The 19,468-nt window shown below is 49.2% G+C and overlaps 1 pseudogene; it reads right to left on the bottom strand.

The window, feature by feature from the left end:
- Positions 1–513: 513 nt before the first annotated feature.
- On the bottom strand, positions 514–2,831 carry LOC148390193 (janus kinase and microtubule-interacting protein 3-like; annotated as a pseudogene).
- Between the last annotated feature and the right edge of the window lie 16,637 nt (positions 2,832–19,468).

Below are 19,468 nucleotides of genomic sequence, written 5' to 3'. Positions count from 1 at the left end.
AAAGAGTACTTTTGGGCATCTGAGACGGAAGGATGTCCAAAGCATCACGTCACCTGCTCTGGTAGGCATGGTGGTGGGACGTTGAGGTCAACCGCTTTGGGGTTGGCTGACTCTTTGATCGCAGGATGCCACACACTTGAAGACAGAAGCAGAAAAGCAGAGCTAAATGCAAAATGTACTCACCGGTGACTCCAATTTTTTTCCCCCCTGAAGAAACAGCTGGACGGGTGGCCCCGGCTGGCCAGTGGGACTCTTGTTATTCTGACCCTTTTTAGTGCGCGTTTGGGGCAACAACCGTTTTTTGTGGCGCTCTCTTCTGGTTCAAAAGTGCCCTGCATGTGAATTTGCTTTTCCTGCCTTCTGATTGGATGAGCGCCGGTGTGACGCGGTGCCTCTGTCACCGTGGCGGGGGGTATACGTTGGCATCGGAGCGTCTGCCAACGTCTGAGACCGGCTGGCAGTGTATCGGAGGTGTCGAGTGCGGTGCCGCTGGAGCTCACTCACCAGCTGGTGTTAGGGCCACAGAATGAAGGCCAAGGAGAAGAATAGAAAGAGAAACAGAAACTTCTCCTCCAATTGTTTGATTTGTCTCTTCTGAGCTTCGATGAATTCTTTCAGCTCTTTGTTCCTCTAGGACGGACAAATGGAAAGTGGCATTCAAAAGCCAGTAAGCGTGCAAGTAAGTGCCGGGCTGGCTTTGGGCCCTTACCTGTTGCGCGCTGTGCAGCAGATCCATTCTCTCTTGGAGGATGCAAGCGTCGCGCTCCCTCAACTCGCACATCAGGGCTCGCTTCCATTGGTCCACGGCGCTCCTAAGCTCTTCTCTCTGATCCGCCGTCAGCACGTCATTCACGCCAGCGTGGCTGGCTTTTTCGCCGTCCGTGGCGGGGCAGTCCCGCTGCGGTAGCGCCTCGTACAACATGGCCTCCAGCTCCAGGATCCTCTGGGCCGCAATCCTCGTCCATCAGTGGTCCGGCGGGAGATTTGAGGGCGGCTTACCTTATGAGCCTGGTCCATGGAACACTTCCTGAAGTCCAACTCTTCATCCAGGTAGCCCTTCTGCTTGCAGAACATATCCTAGCACAGCTCAAGGTCAGAATTGTTGGGGCACATTGCCGGAGTTCCCCTTGGCTGATGTCGCGTGTCTGTCTACCTTCTCACTTTCAATGTCCAACATCTTCTGTTGAAGTGTTGACTTGGTCACTTTGATGTATTCTAACCACTGAGGAAAGGCTGCTGTCACATAAGCAGAATGCGAGAGCGTGCGTGGACGTGCGCGTTACCTTCTCGGCTAGGGTGAGAAGGGTCCTGGCGTGAATCACGACCACCTGCTCCTCGTTGGTGAGATTCTGCAAGAGCCCAAAGGCACAGCGTCAACAAGCTTCTTTCAGCGCAAAGCCTTCCAAAAGTCACATTTGAGCCGCCGAGTCTCGTGGAGTGCGAACATAAGGAGTTCGACATACACTTACGGCGTTATAGCCCAGGATGTCCAGCTTCTTCATCAGATCACTGATGACGATGTCCGGGGGAAAGGCGCAAGGAGCAATGTAAGGTGTTCTGGGACCTCGGGTTAAGGTTAGGGTTGCGAGGGACGCCTTACCTACGCTCACGCCCTCGGCCTCGCAGTAGATCTGCAAAGGGCTGAGGCCGTCTGGGAAACGGACTTGCAGAAACTTCAAGACGGGGGAGCGCCACTCCCTCTCCTGAAAGGCAGAGGCATGCATCCGTCCGTCCGTCCGTCCGTCCGTCACATCTCTGGCCTCAACACGCTTGTGCGAGTCTTCCCACCTCCAGCTCCAGGATGCGGAACTCAAGCAGTTCGTTTTGGTCTCGGATATCCTGGATGTGCTCTTTCAGACGCGCTTCTTCCGCCTCCATCCGCCTGACCTGAAAAGACAGTCAGACCTCATCTGCGGGGCTTCCCGACAGGTGTGACGCCAAGCGACTCCGCCCAGCGCCTTTCTTTCCGTCACCTTTTCGGCCAACTGCTGATTGCTCTGACGCAGCAGCTGCTTCTCCTCCACCCACTTGACATTCTAGAAGAGACAAACGCGTGGACAGCTTTGGAATGTTGTGTCATTTTCATCCACAAATTCTTTGGTTGACTGGAAAATGACATTTGCTTTTCTCCGCATTTTCCCAGCCACGTTCGGGGGGGGGGGGTTGGTCCAGTAATGCCAGACGGATGAGTGACTGAAGAATGTAGCTATTTTGTCTGAGAAAAAGGTGTGCTCATTGATGAGCTTACCTGTCCTTGTTGCTTCAGCGCTGACTCCAGATCTGCTACTCTGCTTTGATAGTGACCCATTTCTACCATCAGCTTTTCTCTGGTCTGAAAGGAGGAGGAGGGAGGCTCCTCCTCCTCCTTTCAGACCAGAGAACACCCGAGGCTGGGTGAGAACGGGGAGGCTGCGACCCGGCCGGGGGTTGCGGGAAGGGGCGCCACCTTGATCTCCTTCTCGGCGTCGTAGTCCCCTTTCGCTGGTCTGGGCTAGCAGAGCGTAGGCTCGTTGCAGCGCTTGATATTCTTGCGTCAGCTGGCGGTAGCGAAGCTCCGCCTCTTCATGCACACACCAATGCAACACAGCACTAGTACCAGAATCAGTCAGACCGGCGACAAAGCATCCGCGACGCAAAGACGAGTCCGATTCCAGGCTGAAGAGGAATGTTTGGTGCCAATACGCTGGCAGAAATGGCGGGCTACCTCTTCGGGTTCCGTGTCGGGGGTTCTGTCGGTGTGAAAAGACAAGGACGATCCGTCCGAGTCCACCAACACGTCTTCGTCGTAGCCGTAAAATGTTTCGATGACCTGCGGGCGCGGAAGCAAACATCTCTCTGAACAAACTGAAGCGACACCTCACGATGAATCGACGAGAGGAACGATAGCGAGAAAAAGGCCATTTCATCTTGCGCAACACCAAGCAGCCGCAAACAAACAGACTCACCTTGCAGGACCTCACGCTTTGTTCCTCCTCAGAGATTCTCGACGTCGGTATCGTAGCAGCAAATCTCTCTCCTGTCGACACAAATAATCCGCCTTTGAGATTCTTTGGATGCAAAGGGAACGAACGGCTCCGGCGCAGAAACAAACGCGACTCACAATGACATTTCTGACATGAGCTCCTGTCTCCAGAGCCTGAAAAACACGTCACCGGCGATGATTGGAGGGACGCTCGTCTTTTCCAAAAGTGACAACTACAGGGTGTGTCAGGGTTTTCCAGATTATCTTTATCGTATCATTGTGTTGCTTTGACTTTGACTGCGACCTGTAATAAATAATATTATTTATCCCTTATTTATCCCTATCGCTTATCCCTTCCTACACAAAGTCGTAAAACACCCCTTGCTATGTTTTGACTAGAGGTCAAGGGCTTCCTCTATTCAATCCACTCTTACACCCACCCTGTTTCTCTTAATTAAAATGCTCGTGCAGGAGCCGAGAGTCAGACTTCATTCGTACAACGGATGGACTCTCCACCTGCAGGTGTCCAAAAGAACTTACTTGTCTCCCGTGTGGTTCTTGCAAAATAAGTTGGAGCGAGCGCAACTCTAACAGGGTGCATTTTGCCACTAGCTGCCTACGGACAATGACGTCGCGCTCGCGGCTCATGGTTGACGGGCTGAGCAGCCGGGCAAGTCCGTCGTTTTCAGCGCACAGCGAGTGGCAAAGGCGCTGACAAAACGGGAGCTTTGAGCTGCTGAAAACGGCAAAACAAGTCTAAAGCGTGTTCAAACGCGTGCGCACAATGCTCCTGCTTGAAAGGTCGGAATTTAAGGGGCCAATTTTTTGGATGGCGGCCGCCGGCCAAGCTTTGGACGGAAAAGGTTTCCTGGCGACAGCGAGCGAGCGCGGCGCTGCCGTACGTGCACCGAGTCGCCTGCCTGAAGACCTTGGACAAGTCGTCGATGATGTGCCGCTGCTCCACAACTTGAAGGAACTCCATTTCACCGTCCCGCTGGCCGCAACCGCGGTCCAGGTCATTGAGCGAACTAGGCCTTCTCTGTGGAACACAAATGCAGTGGACTCTGTTGGCACGCCGCCGTTGTCCGCGTCGACTTACCAAGCTTGCCATCTCCTCGTTCTCCTGGGTGACAAAGCGCACTTTGTTTTCAAGGCGACACAGCACCAGCGAGAGTTCTTCATTCTTCCTGCTCAGGCGTTTGTTTTTGTACAGGAGTGGCAGAAACTGGCTTTCTGTTTCTCTCAGTCGCTTTAGCTGCAAGCATGAAGTGCGGGATGTGAAAGACGCACAACACGCGGGCCAGAACGTATCCATTCCTTTTGCATCGGTTTGAACGGAATCGTGGCTTTGGCTCCCAATAAAAGACATCTACCAGGCAACCGACTCGCCGCGCCGCTCAACTAATAAGCAAGCGCAATGGGTGCCTCGCTGGATGGCGCGCATCAAACGTAGCGCAAACCTTCAAGCGTGCCGTCAATAAATTACCAGTTCATTGCGCTCTTCAGAAAGCAGGGCGTTTCGATCCTCCAGTTTCCTGATGACTGCGCTGAGCTCAGCGATTTTCAGATGAAACCGTCGCGTGTCCCGATCCTCCTGAGACTGAAAACGCCCCGCAACACACACACACAAGCACTCGTTCAAAGTTCAAAACTGTTTTTGTGCTACCTTCCTCCAGCAACGAACTAAGTCATGCGTACTGCAAGTGTGTGATGAGGTGGCTTACGCAATGAAGAGGATTGCTAGTAGCGGCGTTGACCCCACTTCCAGGGTAGTTTAGGCCCGCCCTTTGGGAGTCCCTCAGGGCAGCGATCTGCTGCTCGGCAGCCTGAGTCTGCAGCTGAAGGCGGTGGACGTGGCCGGCCCCAGGGCTTCATCCAAAACACTAACCGCTCTGTCTTTCAGCTTGATCTCATCCGTCTGGATGTACAAACGGGGAGCGCTCAGGCAGGCGGGCAAACTCATTTGCCAGAATTGTGACAAAAACAAAGAGAGCAACCGGCCAATTTTTTTCTTGAATCGACTAGAACACCTTTGCTGTGACAAAAGCGAAGCGAGCAACCGGACATTTTCTTCTTGTGAAATAGAATAGAATAGAATGCCTTAGGTGTCATTGCACTGCAGGTATACAACGAAATTGGGAACATAGCCACGCACCGCGCATCTGATCAGTCCTACCAGTCGGCGGATCTCCCTCTCGCAGTCTCTCTTGGTTCGGCTCAGCTCCTCCCGATGCTGGTGATGAGCCGATCGGAGCTCGGCCGCTCGGGACTGCCAGGCCTGCTGGGCCGCTGCCAGGGCTTCTTCCGCGCTCCTGGTGGAGGCGACACCGCTCGGTCTCCCGACACCGCCGCGTCTCCTCCACCTCCGCCAGCAAAGCGCCCCCCCTCCTCACCTGAGCAGACATTGCGCCACACCGGGCCGTTGAGACCGCAACGGAGCGCCGCGACGCTTACTGGGGACAAGCTACACAATACGGTAGCGGCCGCATCGAAGCCCGACGTGGCGTGCGGATAGTCAGACACGGATAGAGCGGATCACCTTGTCCATGGAGCCGTCCCTCAGGTCAGTCGCTGGATCTCTCCATCTTTGATTTTGATCACTCTCATCAGCTCCATTTCATGCTGCCGCAGTAATGTCTCCCTGGTAATGGCTAACTCTTTCTGCTTCTCCTCATGGAGTTTGCTTTTGAGTTCCGTCATGGCGGCGGTGGCACGGTGGTGCTCCGCCCGCAGGTCCTGACTTCTCTCTCTCTCCAGACAGCTGACCTGACATGACTTAGACTTAGACTTAGACAAACTTTATTGTCATCTTGTCTGCACATGGTGCATACAAAACGAAATTCCGTTGCATACGTCTTACAACAAAGTAGTGATATTGCAGTTGAATAGAAGTAACATATCCTATGAAAATATATATATATACATATATACTATATATATATATATATATATATATATTAAAAATAAGTATAAAGTGCAGCAGTGATAATTATGCAATAGTGCAAGTAGGCAAAACAGTATTCAAGAGTGTGCAGAGGAATGCTAAACCATGTATTAAACTTCTATTTAAAGGGTTTATACAAGTTCAGTAAAGTTGGTAGTGCGAGATAGTGCAAGATAGAGGTCCGTAGTGTCATAAAGTACAGTTCTGTGAATGTGTGATGCAGAGTTCAGTTTAGAGCTCAACAGTTCTAGTGTTCAACAGTCTGATGACAGCAGGGAAAAAGCTGTTGCAGAACCTGGTGGACCTGCAGCGGATGCTGCAAACCTCTTCCCAGAGGGCAGCAGGGAGAACAGTCCATGGTGGGGGTGTGATGGGTCATTGATGATGTTACGGGCACGGGACATGCAGCGCTGAGATGAAATGTCCTGAATGGAGGGAAGAGGAGCCCCTATGATCCTCTCTGCTGTCCTCACCACTCTCCTCACGTTCTTCCAATCGGAGGCGGTGCAGCCTCCACACCACACAGAGAGACAGCTTGTCAGAATGCTCTCTATGGTGCTCCTGTAGAACGTCCTCATGATGGGTGGGGGCAGGTGGGCTCTCCTCATCCTCCGCAGGAAGTACAAGCGCTTCTGTGCCCTCTTGACCAGTGCCGTAGTGTTCATAGTCCAGGTGAGGTCTTCTGTGATGTGGACCCCCAGGAATTTGGTGGTGCTGACCACCTCCACAGCTGAGCTGTTGATGATCAGTGGAGCGTGGTGAGGCTGTTTTTTCCTGAAGTCGACGATGATCTCCTTCATCTTCTCCTCATTCAGGATCAGGCTGTTTTCTCTGCACCAGCCCACCAGCTGCTCCACCTCCTCTCTGTAGTCCAGGTCGTTGTTGTCTCTGATGAGCCCCACCACCGTTGTGTCGTCTGCTGACTTCACGATGTGATTGGTGGTGAACCTGAGGACGCAGTCGTGTGTCATCAGGGTGCACAGCAGGGGGCTCAGGACGCAGCCCTGAAGGGAGCCTGTGCTGAGGGTGATGACATCAGAGGTGTTCTGTCCGACCCGGACTGACTGAGGTCTGTTGGTGAGGAAGTCTAGCAGCCAGTTGCGAAGGGGGGTGTTGAAGCCCAGGTGTTCTAATTTTCCTACCAGATGCTGTGGGATGATGGTGTTAAACGCTGAGCTGAAGTCCAGGAACAGCCTCCGCACATGGGTGTTCTTCTCCTCCAGGTGAGCCAGGCTCAGGTGAAGAACGGAGGAGATGGCGTCCTGAGTGGAGCGGTTTTGCCGGTCGGCAAACTGGAACGGGTCAAATAATAGGGGGAGTCTGGAAACGATGTGACCTTTAAGCAGCCTTTCGAAGCACTTCATCATAACCGGAGTCAGTGCAACAGGCCGGTAATCATTAAATGAGGTGATTTGAGGTTTCTTCGGCACCGGAATGATGGAGGCAGTCTTAAAGCACGCCGGCACTGTGGCTTGGCCCAGCGAGGTGTTAAAAATGTCTGTGATGACCCCAGCCAGATGACTTGCACATTCCCTGAACACACGCCCAGGAATGTTGTCGGGGCCAGGGGCCTTACAGGGGTTGACTCTCCTCAGGGTCTTCAACACATCGGCGGAGTCAAGGCAGAGTACCTCCTCTTCCTGATGGGGGACAGTTTTAACTGCTGGAGTGCCGTTTAGTGCCTCGAACCTCCCAAAGAAGTTATTTAGACCATTTAGAAAGTCAGCATCAACTACACCCACCGGGGGGGGGGAGGGTGAGTTGTAGTCTGTAATCGCCCGTATGCCTTGCCACATACTCCTGATGTTTTTGACGTCGTGGAAACGATCCTGAAATTTTCGACTGCGGTCTCGCTTCGCTATCCTGATGGCACGGTTCAAGTTGGCTCTCGCTGTCCTCAGTGTCTCCTTGTCGCCAGACTTGAAGGCAGAGTTCCGCGCTCGTAGCGTTTGACGTACCTCCTCAGTCATCCAGGGTCGTTGGTTGCCCCGGGTGATGATATTCTTAGTGGTGCTGACGTCCTCGGTGCATTTGTTGATGTAGGCTGACACAGTCATGGCACACGCATGTCTAATCTACATCGGGAAAACTGGGAGGGAGGGAGGCAGGCAGGGAGGCAGACAGGGAGGCAGGCAGGGAGGCAGGCAGTGTCTGTCTGTTGAGGTTTTCACCTTGTTCTTCTCCTGCTGAAGTTCTAACTGGACGTCCATCAGTTTGGTTCTCAGCTCGTCATTGGCGGCCTGAAGGGCGTCCGTTCGCTCCGCCTTGGCCCGCCCTGCCGGAGCTCGTTTGGACATCTCTTACTCGAGTCTCGCCCGGTCGTCAGTCAGAGATCACAACATTTGTACCTGGAGAGCACAAACGCAGCGCTGTTTTCCACTGGCTTCGAACTCAACTTCAATCGGTACCGTAACTTACAACATCATAAACATAGAACTAGCTTGACTTATTCATTGAATAAATGCATTTGGTTCTTCAAAACTGCATCACGCAACATAGCGTGACCGAGACGGCCGTTATCCACCTGCGTGAAGTTATTTGGTGAAATGAATGAGATGTTTAAGACACCATCGTTCTGTCTCTATGTAGATGAAGGTAAATAATCGATTGCTGAAGGTCCAAAGGTGTTGTGATAAACAAATAAACATATTAGTGATTAGTGACATATTTGTGATAAACATATTAGGCAGGATAATCACATATGTTAACGTGACTGCCCACACTGTATTTATTTATGGTTATTTGTTAAATCGAGTACTGTTAGACATGAAATAGGAAGTGTTTAACATAAATGGAAGACGAAAGGGGTACTCACCATTGTAGCTCCTGCTGGTCAATGATACGAGCCTCTTCTTGCAGTGGAAAACATACAGCCAACAAACACCGTGGAACCTAAAGGAATGAAATTAAACATTAACATTTAGCCTCAACCAACATTCACAGATACAACGCAACGCAAACTACACAAACGTAAATCTTTTTAAACACAATGAGTTGTACTTACCGTGTACGCTCTAGACGGTCCACTTGCAAGCAGAAAATAAAGATATTTCTGTTGATAATCGTCGTGTTTGTATCCGGTGTCTCGCTCAAGGCCATTGCGCCCACAGATTTGAATTTTGGTGAGAGTTCAGCCTATTGAGGTCATTTCCGCGGTGTAATACCCGCATATCTGAAACGGCAAAGTTAAGAGTAGAGTTAAATAAAGTTTTTAGTCAACGCAATAATTTACAACCGTTGACCAGTCGAAATAATCGTCGAAATTTGGCGTCTGTGGCTGGAAGCAGACGCCGAGTTCGACATTCCTCCCAAACGCCACACTCCCTCGCTTTTCAGGGCTAAAAAAAAACAGTTGTAATTACCTTGTACGCTCTAGACGGTCAAGTTGCAAGCTGAAAACAAAAATATTTGCCTTGTTAGTCATCGTGTTACTAACCGCTGTGTCTTGTTTGCCAGAACTGCCGCTTTCCTACTTCCTGTTGCAAGCCACGCCCACGGATTATAATTTTGCCGTGAGTTCCGCCTATTGACGTCATGTCCGCGTCACATGACTGCGACGTAATATTATCTAAAACTCTTTGTGCGGTATTGTGTTGTTCTGTGCGGTATTGTGTTATTCTGTGCGGCGTCGTGTTGTTCTGTGCGGCGTCGTGTTGTTCAGTGCGACGTCGTGTTGTTCAGTGCGGCATGGTGTTGTTCAGTGCGGCATGGTGTTGTTCAGTGCGGCATGGTGTTGTTCAGTGCGGCATAATGTTGTTCAGTGCGGCATAATGTTGTTCAGTGCGGCATGGTGTTGTTCAGTGCGGCATGGTGTTGTTCAGTGCGGCATGGTGTTGTTCAGTGCGGCATAATGTTGTTCAGTGCGCCATAATGTTGTTCAGTGCGGCATGGTGTTGTTCAGTGCGGGATGGTGTTGTTCAGTGCAGGATGGTGTTGTTCAGTACGGCATGGTGTTGTTCAATGCGGCATGGTGTTGTTCAGTGCGGGATGGTGTTGTTCAGTGCGGCATGGTGTTGTTCAGTAGGGCATAATGTTGTTCAGTGCGGCATGGTGTTGTTCAGTGCGGCATGGTGTTGTTCAGTGCGGCATGGTGTTGTTCAGTGCGGCATGGTGTTGTTCAGTGCGGCATGGTGTTGTTCAGTGCGGCATGGTGTTGTTCAGTCCGGGATGGTGTTGTTCAATGCGGGATCGTGTTGTTCAGTGCGGGGTGGTGTTGTTCAGTGCGGGATGGTGTTGTTCAGTGCGGCATGGTGTTGTTCAATGCGGCATGGTGTTGTTCAGTGCGGGATGGTGTTGTTCATTGCGGCATGGTGTTGTTCAGTGCGGCATGGTGTTGTTCAGTGCGGCATGGTGTTGTTCAGTGCGGCATGGTGTTGTTCAGTGCGGCATAATGTTGTTCAGTGCGGCATGGTGTTGTTCAGTGTGGAAAGGTGTTGTTCAGTGCAGGATGGTGTTGTTCAGTGCGGCATGGTGTTGTTCAATGCAGGATCGTGTTGTTCAGTGCAGCATAATGTTGTTCAGTGCAGCATGGTGTTGTTCAGTGCGGCATGGTGTTGTTCAATGCGGCATGGTGTTGTTCACTGCGGGATGGTGTTGTTCAATGCGGGATCGTGTTGTTCAGTGCGGCATAATGTTGTTCAGTGCAGCATGGTGTTGTTCAGTGCGGCATGGTGTTGTTCAGTGCGACATAATGTTGTTTAGTGCGGCATAATGTTGTTCAGTGCGGCATAATGTTGTTCAGTGCGGCATGGTGTTGTTCAGTGCGGCATGGTGTTGTTCAGTGCGGCATGGTGTTGTTCAGTGCAGGATGGTGTTGTTCAGTGCGGCATGGTGTTGTTCAATGCGGCATGGTGTTGTTCAGTGCGGGATGGTGTTGTTCAGTGCAGGATGGTGTTGTTCAGTGCGGCATGGTGTTGTTCAGTGTGGAATGGTGTTGTTCAGTGCGGCATGGTGTTGTTCAGTGCGGCATGGTGTTGTTCAGTGCAGGATGGTGTTGTTCGATGCGGGATCGTGTTGTTCAGTGCGGCATGGTGTTGTTCAGTGCGGCATGGTGTTGTTCAGTGCGGCATAATGTTGTTCAGTGCGGCATGGTGTTGTTCAGTGCGGCATGGTGTTGTTCAGTGCGGCATGGTGTTGTTCAGTGCGGCATGGTGTTGTTCAGTGCGGCATAATGTTGTCCAGTGCGCCATAATGTTGTTCAGTGTGGCATGGTGTTGTTTAGTGCGGGATGGTGTTGTTCAGTGCAGGATGGTGCTGTTCAGTGCGGCATGGTGTTGTTCAATGCGGCATGGTGTTGTTCAGTGCGGGATGGTGTTGTTCAGTGCGGCATGGTGTTGTTCAGTGCGGCATAATGTTGTTCAGTGCGGCATGGTGTTGTTCAGTGCGGCATGGTGTTGTTCAGTGCGGCATGGTGTTGTTCAGTGCGGCATGGTGTTGTTCAGTGCGGAATGGTGTTGTTCAGTGCGGCATGGTGTTGTTCAGTGCGGGATGGTGTTGTTCAATGCGGGATCATGTTGTTCAGTGCGGGGTGGTGTTGTTCAGTGCAGGATGGTGTTGTTCAGTGCAGGATGGTGTTGTTCAGTGCGGCATGGTGTTGTTCAATGCAGGATCGTGTTGTTCAGTGCAGCATAATGTTGTTTAGTGCAGCATGGTGTTGTTCAGTGCGGCATGGTGTTGTTCAATGCGGCATGGTGTTGTTCAGTGCGGGATGGTGTTGTTCAGTGCGGCATGGTGTTTTTCAGTGCGGCATAATGTTGTTCAGTGCGGCATGGTGTTGTTCAGTGCGGCATGGTGTTGTTCAGTGCAGGATGGTGTTGTTCAGTGCGGCATGGTGTTGTTCAATGCAGGATCGTGTTGTTCAGTGCAGCATAATGTTGTTCAGTGCAGCATGGTGTTGTTCAGTGCGGCATAATGTTGTCCAGTGCGCCATAATGTTGTTCAGTGCGGCATGGTGTTGTTTAGTGCGGGATGGTGTTGTTCAGTGCAGGATGGTGTTGTTCAGTGCGGCATGGTGTTGTTCAATGCGGCATGGTGTTGTTCAGTGCGGGATGGTGTTGTTAAGTGCGGCATGGTGTTGTTCAGTGCGGCATAATGTTGTTCAGTGCGGCATGGTGTTGTTCAGTGCAGCATGGTGTTGTTCAGTGCGGCATGGTGTTGTTCAGTGCGGCATGGTGTTGTTCAGTGCGGCATGGTGTTGTTCAGTGCGGCATGGTGTTGTTCAGTGCGGCATGGTGTTGTTCAGTGCGGAATGGTGTTGTTCAGTGCGGCATGGTGTTGTTCAGTGCGGGATGGTGTTGTTCAATGCGGGATCATGTTGTTCAGTGCGGGGTGGTGTTGTTCAGTGCAGGATGGTGTTGTTCAGTGCAGGATGGTGTTGTTCAGTGCGGCATGGTGTTGTTCAATGCAGGATCGTGTTGTTCAGTGCAGCATAATGTTGTTCAGTGCAGCATGGTGTTGTTCAGTGCGGCATGGTGTTGTTCAATGCGGCATGGTGTTGTTCAGTGCGGGATGGTGTTGTTCAGTGCGGCATGGTGTTTTTCAGTGCGGCATAATGTTGTTCAGTGCGGCATGGTGTTGTTCAGTGCGGCATGGTGTTGTTCAGTGCAGGATGGTGTTGTTCAGTGCGGCATGGTGTTGTTCAATGCAGGATCGTGTTTTTCAGTGCAGCATAATGTTGTTCAGTGCAGCATGGTGTTGTTCAGTGCGGCATAATGTTGTCCAGTGCGCCATAATGTTGTTCAGTGCGGCATGGTGTTGTTTAGTGCGGGATGGTGTTGTTCAGTGCAGGATGGTGTTGTTCAGTGCGGCATGGTGTTGTTCAATGCGGCATGGTGTTGTTCAGTGCGGGATGGTGTTGTTCAGTGCGGCATGGTGTTGTTCAGTGCGGCATAATGTTGTTCAGTGCGGCATGGTGTTGTTCAGTGCGGCATGGTGTTGTTCAGTGCGGCATGGTGTTGTTCAGTGCGGCATGGTGTTGTTCAGTGCGGAATGGTGTTGTTCAGTGCGGCATGGTGTTGTTCAGTGCGGGATGGTGTTGTTCAATGCGGGATCATGTTGTTCAGTGCGGGGTGGTGTTGTTCAGTGCAGGATGGTGTTGTTCAGTGCAGGATGGTGTTGTTCAGTGCGGCATGGTGTTGTTCAATGCAGGATCGTGTTGTTCAGTGCAGCATAATGTTGTTCAGTGCAGCATGGTGTTGTTCAGTGCGGCATGGTGTTGTTCAATGCGGCATGGTGTTGTTCAGTGCGGGATGGTGTTGTTCAGTGCGGCCTGGTGTTTTTCAGTGCGGCATAATGTTGTTCAGTGCGGCATGGTGTTGTTCAGTGCGGCATGGTGTTGTTCAGTGCAGGATGGTGTTGTTCAGTGCGGCATGGTGTTGTTCAATGCAGGATCGTGTTGTTCAGTGCAGCATAATGTTGTTCAGTGCAGCATGGTGTTGTTCAGTGCGGCATGGTGTTGTTCAATGCGGCATGGTGTTGTTCACTGCGGGATGGTGTTGTTCAATGCGGGATCGTGTTGTTCAGTGCGGCATAATGTTGTTCAGTGCAGAATGGTGTTGTTCAGTGCGGCATGGTGTTGTTCAGTGCGACATAATGTTGTTTAGTGCGGCATAATGTTGTTCAGTGCGGCATAATGTTGTTCAGTGCGGCATGGTGTTGTTCAGTGCGGCATGGTGTTGTTCAGTGCGGCATGGTGTTGTTCAGTGCAGGATGGTGTTGTTCAGTGCGGCATGGTGTTGTTTAATGCGGCATGGTGTTGTTCAGTGCGGGATGGTGTTGTTCAGTGCAGGATGGTGTTGTTCAGTGCGGCATGGTGTTGTTCAGTGCGGAATGGTGTTGTTCAGTGCGGCATGGTGTTGTTCAGTGCGGCATGGTGTTGTTCAGTGCAGGATGGTGTTGTTCAATGCGGGATCGTGTTGTTCAGTGCGGCATGGTGTTGTTCAGTGCGGCATGGTGTTGTTCAGTGCGGCATAATGTTGTTCAGTGCGGCATGGTGTTGTTCAGTGCGGCATGGTGTTGTTCAGTGCGGCATGGTGTTGTTCAGTGCGGCATGGTGTTGTTCAGTGCGGCATAATGTTGTCCAGTGCGCCATAATGTTGTTCAGTGCGGCATGGTGTTGTTTAGTGCGGGATGGTGTTGTTCAGTGCAGGATGGTGTTGTTCAGTGCGGCATGGTGTTGTTCAATGCGGCATGGTGTTGTTCAGTGCGGGATGGTGTTGTTCAGTGCGGCATGGTGTTGTTCAGTGCGGCATAATGTTGTTCAGTGCGGCATGGTGTTGTTCAGTGCGGCATGGTGTTGTTCAGTGCGGCATGGTGTTGTTCAGTGCGGCATGGTGTTGTTCAGTGCGGAATGGTGTTGTTCAGTGCGGCATGGTGTTGTTCAGTGCGGGATGGTGTTCAATGCGGGATCGTGTTGTTCAGTGCGGGGTGGTGTTGTTCAGTGCAGGATGGTGTTGTTCAGTGCAGGATGGTGTTGTTCAGTGCGGCATGGTGTTGTTCAATGCAGGATCGTGTTCAGTGCAGCATAATGTTGTTCAGTGCAGCATGGTGTTGTTCAGTGCGGCATGGTGTTGTTCAATGCGGCATGGTGTTGTTCAGTGCGGGATGGTGTTGTTCAGTGCGGCATGGTGTTTTTCAGTGCGGCATAATGTTGTTCAGTGCGGCATGGTGTTGTTCAGTGCGGCATGGTGTTGTTCAGTGCGACATAATGTTGTTCAGTGCGGCATAATGTTGTTCAGTGCGGCATGGTGTTGTTCAGTGCGGCATGGTGTTGTTCAGTGCGGCATGGTGTTGTTCAGTGCGGCATGGTGTTGTTCAGTGCAGGATGGTGTTGTTCAGTGCAGGATGGTGTTGTTCAATGCGGCATGGTGTTTTTCAGTGTGGGATGGTGTTGTTCAGTGCAGGATGGTGTTGTTCAGTGCGGCATGGTGTTGTTCAGTGCGGAATGGTGTTGTTCAGTGCGGCATGGTGTTGTTCAGTGCGGCATGGTGTTGTTCAGTGCAGGATGGTGTTGTTCAATGCGGGATGGTGTTGTTCAGTGCGGGATGGTGTTGTTCAGTGCAGGATGGTGTTGTTCAGTGCGGCATGGTGTTGTTCAATGCGGCATGGTGTTGTTCAGTGCAGGATGGTGTTGTTCAGTGCGGCATGGTGTTGTTCAATGCGGCATGGTGTTGTTCAATGCGGCATGGTGTTGTTCAGTGCGGCATGGTGTTGTTCAGTGCGGCATGGTGTTGTTCAGTGCAGCGTAATGTTGTTCAGTGCGGCATGGTGTTGTTCAGTGCGGAATGGTGTTGTTCAGTGCGGCATGGTGTTGTTCAGTGCAGGATGGTGTTGTTCAGTGCGGCATGGTGTTGCTCAGTGCGGCATGGTGTTGTTCAGTGCGGGATGGTGTTGTTCATTGCGGCATGGTGTTGTTCAGTGCGGGATGGTGTTGTTCAGTGCAGGATGGTGTTGTTCAGTGCGGCATGGTGTTGTTCAATGCGGGATCGTGTTGTTCAGTGCGGCATGGTGTTGTTCAGTGCGGCATGGTGTTGTTCAGTGCGGCATGGTGTTGTTCAGTGCGGCATGGTGTTGTTCAGTGCGGCATAATGTTGTTCAGTGCGGCATAATGTTGTTCAGTGCGGCATAATGTTGTTCAGTGCGGCATAATGTTGTTCAGTGCGGGATGGTGTTGTTCATTGCGGCATGGTGTTGTTCAGTGCGGCATGGTGTTGTTCAGTGCGGCATGGTGTTGTTCAGTGCGGGATGGTTTTGTTCAGTGCAGGATGGTGTTGTTCAGTGCGGCATGGTGTTGTTCAGTGCGGCATGGTGTTGTTCATTTCGGCATAATGTTGTTCAGTGCGGCATAATGTTGTTTAGTGCGGCATGGTGTTGTTCAGTGCGGGATGGTGTTGTTCAGTGCGTTATAATGTTGTTCAGTGCGGCATGGTGTTGTTCAGTGCGGCATGGTGTTGTTCAGTGCGGCATGGTGTTGTTCAGTGCGGCATAATGTTGTTCAGTGCGGCATAATGTTGTTCAGTGCGGCATGGTGTTGTTCAGTGCGGGATGGTGTTGTTCAGTGCGGGATGGTGTTGTTCAGTGCGGCATGGTGTTCAATGCGGAATGGTGTTGTTCAGTGCAGGATGGTGTTGTTCAGTGCGGCATGGTGTTGTTCAGTGCGGCATAATGTTGTTCAGTGCGGCATGGTGTTGTTCAGTGCGGCATGGTGTTGTTCAGTGCGGCATGGTGTTGTTCAGTGCGGCATAATGTTGTTCAGTGGGGCATGGTGTTGTTCAGTGCGGCATGGTGTTGTTCAGTGCGGCATAATGTTCAGTGCGGCATAATGTTGTTCAGTGCGGCATGGTGTTGTTCAGTGCGGGATGGTGTTGTTCAGTGCAGGATGGTGTTGTTCAGTGCGGCATGGTGTTCAGTGCGGGATGGTGTCTTTCAGTGCGGCATGGTGTCGTTCAGTGCGGCATGGTGTCTTTCAGTGCGGCATGGTGTCGTTCAGTGAGGCATGGTGTTGTTCAGTGCGGCATGGTGTTGTTTAGTGCGGCATGGTGTTGTTCAGTGCGGCATAATGTTGTTCAGTGCGGCATGGTGTTGTTCAGTGCGGCATGGTGTTGTTCAGTGCGGTATCGTGTTGTTCAGTGCGGTATCGTGTTTCTCAGTGCGGTATCGTGTTGTTCAGTGCAGTATCGTTGTGTTGTTCGTATTGTGTTTAACACTTAGCCTCTAACACTTAGCCTCTAACACTTAGCCTCTAGCATCTAGAAGGTAAATAAATAGGAAGGAAGGACTCACCGGTGACGTCTTCGCCCACGTCCAAGTGTTGTACTTTGTATTTTCATCCTTCTGACAGTGGAAAACATAGCCAACAAACACCGTGGAACCTAAACGAATGAAAGAAAACTATCATTTGGCCACAACCAACATTCACAGATACAACACAATGTGACGTGCGGGGTTGAGGTTAAAGGTTGAGTGAAGGGCCCTCGTTTTAAACTACTTTTTTGAAAAGGATTGGGAACAAGTAAGACGTATTTAATTTATTTAATGGGAAGTAGTAAGAGCTATTGAATTTAATCTATGTATTATATTCTATTGTATTGTATTCTGTTGTATTCTTTTGGATTGTATTCACACTAACCCCACTAAAACTTCAGCCCACAAAAACTCGCCTCTGGCGCCTAGCCTCTGGCACTTAGCCTCTAACACTTAGCCTTTAACACTTAGCCTTTAACACTTAGCCTTTAACACTTAGCCTAGAAGGTGAATAAATAGGGTTAAAGGTTGAGTGAAGGGACCTCGTTTTAAACTACTTTTTTGTAAAGGAGTGGGAACAAGTAAGACGTATTTAATTTATTTAATGGGAAGTAGTAAGACTTGTTAAATTTATTTAATCTACTTTTCTTCCCAGGCAAAATTTGATGTGCTGCAATTCCAAATTTCCAAAGTGAATGAAGGAATGAAGTCCTTTAAATTATGATTTTGTATAAATACTAGGCATTAACACAAAATCGACGGCACAAAATGGGCAGACTTTACTTGTTTGAAAAGGACTGGTTACAAGACAGACTTTTTTAATTTATTTAATGGGAAGAAGACTTATTTAGTTTAATTGATCTATTTTTGTTCCCTGCCAAAATTCGATTTGCTGCAATTCCAAATTTCCAAAGTGAATGAAGGAAAGAAGTCGTTTAAATTATGATTTTGTTTAAATACTAGGCATAGACACAAAATCTACGGCACAAAATGGGCAGACTTTACTTGTTTGAAGAGGACTGGTTACAAGACAGACTTTTCTGATTTATTTAATGGGAAGAAGACTTATTTAGTTTATTTAATCTATTTTTGTTCCCTGGCAAAATTGGATTTGCTGAAATTGTATTTTGCCAAATCTTGCCTTGAGACCTGATAGGAAGTATTAAACGCTTAGTTAAATCAATACAAGTTGGTAATAAGAGCGAGTAATGTTGGTTGAACCGATGAATGAAGGTTGAAAGCAATTTAAATTATGACTTTGTATAAATACTAGATATTAACAGAACATCTACTGCGCGAAATGGGCAGAGTTTACTTGTTTGAGAAGGAGTGGCTTATTCAAAACTAAGATTTATTTAATCTGTTTGTTCCCAGGCAAAATTGGATGTGATGCAATTCCAAATTTCACCACATGATGGTGCCCAATTTTGACTTCATAGGACATATTAAACACTTAGCTTGTTATTATGTTCAAGGTAATCAGATTTGTTTATTATTCTAATGGCCTCTTCAAAACTATTCTGGATTACTACTTTGGATCTATTCTACATTACTTGGCAACAACATACTCTGTAACAGATTAGGCAGTATAATCATATCTGTTAACTTGAGAGTGCCCACACTCAATCTACTTATCGTGATGTGTTAAATCAATTACTGTTAGACATTATTTGTCTGATAATCTACCAAATCTTTGAATTGAAGAATTTGTGATTTAATTAATAGCTTGTTGTTATGTTAAGGGTAATCAGACTTGTATATAATTCTAATGGCCTTCTTTTGAAAACTATTCTGAATTACAACTTTGGATCTTATATTACTTTGCAACAATCTACTCCGTGACAGATTAGGCAGTATAATCACATATGTTAACTTCAGTGCCCACACTGTATTTATTTATGGTTATTTGTTAAATCAAGTACTGTTAGACATGAAATAGGAAGTGTTTAACATAAATGTTATGGCTACTCACCATTGTAGCTCGCTCCTGGTCAATGATACGAGCCTCTTCTTGCAGTGGAAAACTTGCAGCCAACAAACACCGTGGAACCTAAAGGAATGAAATTAAACATTAACATTTCGCCTCGACCAATTTTCACACGTACAACGCAACGCGGCTACACTTCTGCTATTACAAACGTAAATCTCCTTAAACACAATGAGTGTTACTTACCGTGTACGCTCTAGACGGTCCAGTTGCAAGCAGAAAATAAAGATATTTCTGTTGATAATCGTCGCTGCTCAGTGGCTCACGGCCATCGCGCCAACAGATTTGAATTTTGGCGGAGGTTCGGGCAATTACGTCATATCCACGGCACATGACTGCGACGTAATACCCGCTTATCTGAAACGGCAGTTAAAAGTAGAGTTACATCAAGTTTTCTTGGAACCTAAACGAATGAAAGAAAACTATCATTTGGCCACAACCAACATTCACAGATACAACACAACGTGCGGGGTTGGGGTTAAAGATTGAGTGAAGGGCCCTCGTTTTAAACTACTGTTTTGAAAAGGAGTGGGAACAAGTAAGACGTATTTAATTTATTTAATGGGAAGTAGTAAGACTTATTAAATTTATTTAATCTACTTTTCTTCCCAGGCAAAATTTGATGTGCTGCAATTCCAAATTTCCAAAGTGAATGAAGGAATGAAGTCCTTTAAATTATGATTTTGTATAAATACTAGGCATTAACACAAAATCGACGGCACAAAATGGGCAGACTTTACTTGTTTGAAAAGGACTGGTTACAAGACAGACTTTTTTAATTTATTTAATGGGAAGAAGACTTATTTAGTTTAATTGATCTATTTTTGTTCCCTGC

This window comes from Syngnathus floridae, chromosome 12 (assembly GCF_059516105.1).
Source record: "Syngnathus floridae isolate MCC-2025c chromosome 12, RoL_Sflo_1.0, whole genome shotgun sequence".
NCBI lineage: Eukaryota > Metazoa > Chordata > Actinopteri > Syngnathiformes > Syngnathidae > Syngnathus > Syngnathus floridae.
This window is presented reverse-complemented; position numbering and strand designations above follow the sequence as displayed.